The 6,741-nt window shown below is 38.7% G+C and overlaps 1 protein-coding gene across 1 annotated transcript in view; it reads left to right on the top strand.

Annotated features, from left to right (window-relative positions):
- Positions 1-4,126: 4,126 nt before the first annotated feature.
- The window catches only part of LOC309549009 (cysteine-rich venom protein TRI1-like), a 53,766-nt gene continuing 51,151 nt past the window's right edge, over positions 4,127-6,741 (top strand). Inside the window, exon 1 of the mRNA XM_082248950.1 lies at positions 4,127-4,184. The gene's annotated coding sequence lies outside the window, so the exon portion shown is untranslated. The remainder of the gene's footprint in view (positions 4,185-6,741) is intronic.

The following is a 6,741-nucleotide window of genomic DNA, read 5'->3' as shown; positions in this document are numbered from 1 at the left end:
ATTCATAAACAGTAAAACAAATTTATATTGTGCTCCAAATAAAGTGCTACATGCAATTCTATTAAAACGGTGCTAGAAGAGATATCTGTGAATAGTTCGATTGCAATCCTTCAAATACCAATAATTAACTGAGATAGTCCAAAAGAAAAAATATTTTAAATATATATAGAGAAAATCCAAAAAAGCTTGTGTGAATACGTTCCTCGCTTATATCCGTGCTTCACTCATGCAATTAAGTGACTATGATCTCCTTCACCTTGTGTGTCACCTCTGAGTGCTCTAGCCTCTCACCTTATGAGAGGTCAGCTAAAAAGACCGGACAAGGAGGATAGTACTAGAAAAACGATCAAGACAAACACTTATAGGAATCCAAGAAAGCAGCTCCATTAAGTAAGAAAGGATCCGGATTGAGAGAAATTGAGTCTTTCGTTGAGCTTGGATAGATACCAAAGGCATATTGATCTTGCCTATAAGGTGAGAGGCTAGAGCACTCAGAGGTGACACACAAGGTGAAGGAGATCATAGTCACTTAATTGCATGAGTGAAGCACGGATATAAGCGAGGAACGTATTCACACAAGCTTTTTTGGATTTTCTCTATATATATTTAAAATATTTTTTCTTTTGGACTATCTCAGTTAATTATTGGTATTTGAAGGATTGCAATCGAACTATTCACAGATATCTCTTCTAGCACCGTTTTAATAGAATTGCATGTAGCACTTTATTTGGAGCACAATATAAATTTGTTTTACTGTTTATGAATCAGACTGAAGACTAACACTGGATTTATATAATTTATTTATTGATGTCACTGGTAAAGAAGTAGCATTCTGATATTTATTTATCTATTCATCTATTGACATACACCGTACTCATATATTTATTTATTTTAAGAAAAACCTTGATATTTATTGATCTATGTATTTATAGACACACGCATTGATTTGATTGACACACCTGCACTTTCATCACCTAATTATTTTGGAATATAAATGTTATATTTATCACGCTGAGCACCTTCATATCAAGATTTGTACACACCACTGCCACCAACCCAAATAGAGATCCATGAGAGCTGATCCCTGAAGCGCACCACTACTCCTTTAATTATTGTCAGGTGACTTGTCAGCCTGACAAGTCGCACTCCCTCGCAGTCCATTGACCGCTACAGGACCCGTTCTAATAGGAGCGACACAAGTCGCTCCGACTTAGAAAAAGTGTCCTGTACTATTTCGGGGCGACCTCGGAGCAACTTGCATAGACTTCCATTATGTGAAGTCCCTGCAAGTCGCTCCGAAGTCGTGGTGCATGGGAATGCACAAGTCTCCCCCGAAGTAGTACAGAGTGGTGTCACCCCAGTGTGAACCGGCTCTAAATGTAAGTGCACCCTTTTATTTGTCATTAAACAGTTGGAAGGTACTGCACTATTGTTTGGTCTTTATTTTATGATACACCGCGAGGACCCGATTATTGGTACCAGAGGGGATCGATCCAGACTTAGGCTGACCAGTGAGGAGGACACCTATCATCAGGGGAGTCTATTGATTAGCCCTATGCCATTGATTATCTGGTAAGAGGCTTATCCTTTTCCTGTAGAGGGTTTCTCTCATCAATATCCTCACTTGGGCATTTTCCTTCTTATCTGGATCCTAACATCTATATGCCCTTAAACTCTTGTATTTGGGTAAGGGGCCAGTCCAGTTATGGTGGTGGGATTAACTGCACCCTGAGTTGCTGTGGATTTAATCACCTTGAAGTCACCCAATATGTTTTGAAACATCACAGACTTTTTTCTGGACTTTGTGCACCTTTATCTTATTTGCACCTATTTGGAATTTGTGTACATCTTACAGTTTGTCGCCATTTTCATTAGTTTGTGACCTCTGACAAACCCATTATTGTCAATCACCACTACTGTTGATTTACTTTGCCTGTCTTTTAGAGGCTTCACTAGTTTTATCACCCAGTATTCACTTATGTATTTGTTTACCAATAGTTTTGTGACTAATTATTTCTGATATCATATTAATGGTTTTACCATTTCTTAATTGACACGCATGAGTTTAGCGCACCTGCTTTCTTATTCACAATATTGTTTTCCAATTGGTTCTAAGGTTGCAGCTTTACCATATTATTTATCCAGCGCACTTTTTCTACTTTAATGGTAAACAATACATGGAATGGATGCTATTTATGAAAATGATTGCTTCTAACAGTGATCATCACTAAAAAAAATAAAAAACCTGATCACTTCCTACAGTGTCACTAAGGTAACATTGTACAGCTCTGGTCACAGTATATAAAAAAAAAATAAAGAAAAAAAAAGAAAAAAAAAAATATATATATACTTATACTATATATATTTACATACTGTCACAAATCAGTGTCCGTGAAAAAAAGGGGTAATTTGGGAGATATTTGTACTGTCCTGGCATTTTAGAGCCTCAAGAAATGAGAAATGAGCGGTCAGTACAGCAGGACTAAACGATTTTCAAATTTATATACCATAGATTGTATACTTTCCCAAAGACTAAATATACTGATTTAGGTTACTTTTACCAAAGAAATGTAGCAGAATACACGTTGGTCTAAATTCATGAAGAAAGATTATTTATTTGCAAATTTTTATATAAGAAACTAAGAAAAACTTTTTTTTCATAATTTTCTGTCTTTTTTTACATTTATATATCAAAAAATAAAAACATTGTGGTGATTAAATACTACCAAAAGAAGGCTCTATCTGTCTAAAAAAAAATACAAAAATATAATTTGAATACAGTGTTGCATGAGCAATTGTCATTCAAACTGAAATCTACAAATTGGCCTAGGCAGGAAGGGGGTGAATGTGTTTGGTATTGAGGTGGTTAACCAAGCAAAGAAGTGCTCAATGTATTTTACTATTAGAAGTGTCTACTATGGAATAAGTGTAAGCTAAAGAACCTTACATGGGAGGTAAGCAATTCAACCCTCAGATTTAAGAGGCCTTGTGCTGCTGTGGAACTGGGAGAATACACATTTTAACCTTCAAGGTTGAGGCACAGTCTCAAGTGATGGCACTAGTATAAAGGAGAAACTGGTGACTGTGGTGGGTGACGGTGGCCCTATTTGATTGAAGGACAGGTGCGCTGTACTCATAGAGTCACAAGAGGTTAAGGCATAGTCCTGGTCCTGGGGAGTCACAAGAGGTTGAGGCACAGTCTCAAGTGATGGCCCCAGTCTAAAGGGGAAACAGGAGACTGTGGTGGGTAATGGCGGTTCTATTCGGTGGAAGGACAGGTGCACTATACTAATATTGATACCCGCTGTGGCGCAGGGTCAGCCTAAGGACTTGGCCTGGGGAGTCACAAGAGCAAGGCCTTGCGGCAATTATAAAGTGGTGGCTTCCTGTGGTGTGAGCCCTTATGGTGAAGTGTCTCTGTAATATAGCGTTACTGTGGAGGACAAGTGTTTGTGTCTGGGGATGGACACAAGAGACTGGGGAGGTATGGGAAATGTTCTGAACCCCCATTCGGGAAGGGTTGATCATCTTGAGAGGGAAAGCGGTGGATGCTGGTGTCTGTTGGTTCCATGTGCAAAGAGGTTAAGTGCTTAGGAACTGAAGTGTGGAAACCTTATTTTATGGTTTGTGGTTTCTATCCTGCCCCCTAAAGGGTGAACATCCAATCAAAAATAACCCCCTGCTCTCATGGGAACCTTTAATCTGCATTTTTTAAAACTCTCTTCAATCCCATTCTTAATATTCTAACAACTTTTGCTTTTGCTATGTCACTGTTTTAACCTCACCATCCTGTCCATGAATATTGATTCATTGTTCATTGACCAGGTGTGCCTGTGCAGACTGTCTGTTCTGGGAACACCACATCCTTTCCCAATTTTTATTACTGTTGCCAACAAACAAAAGTAGAACATTCCTCCTTATTAAAGGCTTAATTCACGGAAAATCAACAATGGAAAAATGTTAATGGGTGAGTTGAGTTTAGTTATACAAGCCTTATTTGCACAACATCCAATATTTAATTGTGGTCAACATTGTTATAGAATATGTAAATTTCGTTTGTAACCATTGTGTTTCGATCATAAATACACAAATTGCTCTATGAACTCTCATATATATATAATGTGCCTTGAGATTTGATTATCTTACTCCACTTCAATCTCTCTGAAAGACTCAAGAGTTATCTGGTAGGTACCTCCAAACCTTACTGTTTTTTTCAATGATAGTTTGGGTATAAATTAAATATAATTACTGCTGTTTTAAAGCATATTTAAACCCTAAAAACAAAAATTTAATACTGTATATTGCAGCTTACCAAGCTCCTTAGATGTGGTGGTGGCTTCATTAGTACTCACTATTCAAGCTCATAACATTTTGAGCAAGTACAGAAAATACCTGTTGATCTTGCCATAAATGCACTGCTCTTGTTATTTCTTATGATCTTAAATGAAAGCTCAAAGATCCTCATCTTTATTGCATAAACTACTAGTCCTATCAATCCACCATATGATGGAGACAAACAAAGGCAGGCCAGCCTAAGTGGTTAACACGTCCGCCTGGCAGCACTAGGGTTCTCGGTTTGAATCCCAAACATGGCACTACCTGTCTGGAGTTTGCATGTTCTGCCAGTGTGAGTTTCCTCCCTGACTCCAAAGCCTTCCTGGTAGGCTAAATGGTCTAAATCAGGCATGTCCAACCTGCGGCCCGAGGGCCACATGTGGCCCGGAACCTCAGGCAATGCGGCCCACTGGCCCCTGACAATTTTTTTTTTGCTGGGGAGGAAGGAAGTCAAGTCGGGGGCACAGCCACAGCAGCTTTCAACTAAGGGTAGGCAGAGGCTGCCTCAGAGGGGGGAGGGGAGCATGTGCAGTGTTTCTGACTCCTACCACCATGACCACTTCAAATCACTGAAGTGGTCATGGTGGTTAGAGTGTTCCTTTATTATCGCTCAGAAGAAGTAAACCTCTGTATACTGATTCCATTTCACTTGATCATCCTCTAGTTGTGTTAAATTAGTGCCGGGGGCACGGCGGCATTTTATTACTTATATACCTTAACTATAGTATATATTTAATATGCGGCCCAAGAAAATTTCTCTACACTCAATGTGGTCCAGAGAAGCCAAAAGGTTGGACACCCATGGTCTAAATAGACCCTCATATGAATGTGAGTTAGGGACCTTAGATTGTAAGCTCCTTGAGGGCAGAGACTATATATGTACAATATACTGTATATGTAAAATTCTGTGTAAATTGCTGGAACTATACAAATACCCATAATAAATGACAATTGGCTTTACGTACAGGTAGCAGCATCCCAAACAATTTTTGCTTGATTTATTTCAGTTAAAATAAGGCTTTTTTAAATAAAGTTTTGGCAGCAATTAGTGCATTATTCCTACTTTGACCAGCAAAATGCCCCAAAATGTTTTTTTTTTTAAATAATTTTGGAAAAAAAATGTTTTTTTCTTCCAAGTTCAGAAATGGTCTAAGTTTGAAGCCATGGGGTGGAATCTTCCTGAAAAAAAAAAAAAAATAGCTCTTCAGCCCCTGTACTTCTACGGCCAGTAAATATGTGGAACACAGCAAGGGTTACCCCAGACCCTTACAGTAATAATGCGCCTGCCTTTAGGCCTTCTAGGTATACTTGTATCCTTAAATTTGTATTGGTTAGGGGGGTGAAAAGATGTGACGTGTTGGAGGTGCACATTGGTTTTACACTTTTGAATCTTCTGCCCAGTGGTCTAACCACCCGTCCCCTCTCTTAAAGTATATGCTTTTTTTTTTTTCTTTTTCTTTTTGGGTTCGAGTAGGACATTTTTGAACCCATTTCAGATTTTTTGTTAATGCTGTCTATGCCCCAGCTGAGATGACTCTGATTTTGAAGGGTAAAGACAAGTTTAAGGGGGTTTTGTTTTCTTTTAAATGGCTAATGTTGCCAGGACAAAAGTCTTCATTGTTTAATTGATATTAAAGCTCATTCCTTTAAAAGAACTCAGAGAGTAGTGGTTAATGATTCTTACTCTGAATGGTCTATGGTTATCAGTAGTGTACCACAAGGTTCAGTGTTCTGACCTTTACTTTTTAATATCTTTATAAATGATTAAAAGTAGCATTTCAGTCTTTGCAGATGACACCAAGCTTTGCTTTGCTTTGATGTCTCCAACTTACAAGCCGACCTTGATGCACAATGGCAAATGAGGTTTAATGTTGGTGAATGTAAAATTATGCACTTGGTGGCTAAGAATATGCATGCCTCATACATACTAGGAGGAGTAGAACTGGGGTAATCCATAGTGAAGAAAGATCTGGGAGTTCTGGTAGATCTGGTAGATCCTAAGCTCAATAATAGCATGCAATGCCAAGCTGTGGTTTCCAAAGCAAGCAAAGTCCTTTCTTGTATTAACAGAGGCATGGACTCCAGAGAGAGAGAGAGATATCATTTTGCCCCTGTACAAATCATTAGCAAGACCTCATCTGTTATATGCAGTTCAGTTGTGGGCAACAGTTCTCAAAAAGGATATCTGGGAACTTGAGATAGTGCAGAGAAGGGCAACCAAACTGATAAGAGGCATGGAGGAGCTCAGCTATGAGGAAAGATTAGAGGAACTGAATTTATTCTCCCTTGCTAAGAGGCGATTAAGGGGGGGATATGATCAACATGTATAAATACATAAGAGGTCCATATAGTGAACTTACCGTTGGGTTATTCACTTTAAGGTCAACACAGAGGACAAGGGCGCAC

This window comes from Pelophylax lessonae (genome assembly GCF_965119305.1).
Source record: "Pelophylax lessonae genome assembly, chromosome: 3".
In the NCBI taxonomy this organism is placed as follows: domain Eukaryota; kingdom Metazoa; phylum Chordata; class Amphibia; order Anura; family Ranidae; genus Pelophylax; species Pelophylax lessonae.
This window is presented reverse-complemented; position numbering and strand designations above follow the sequence as displayed.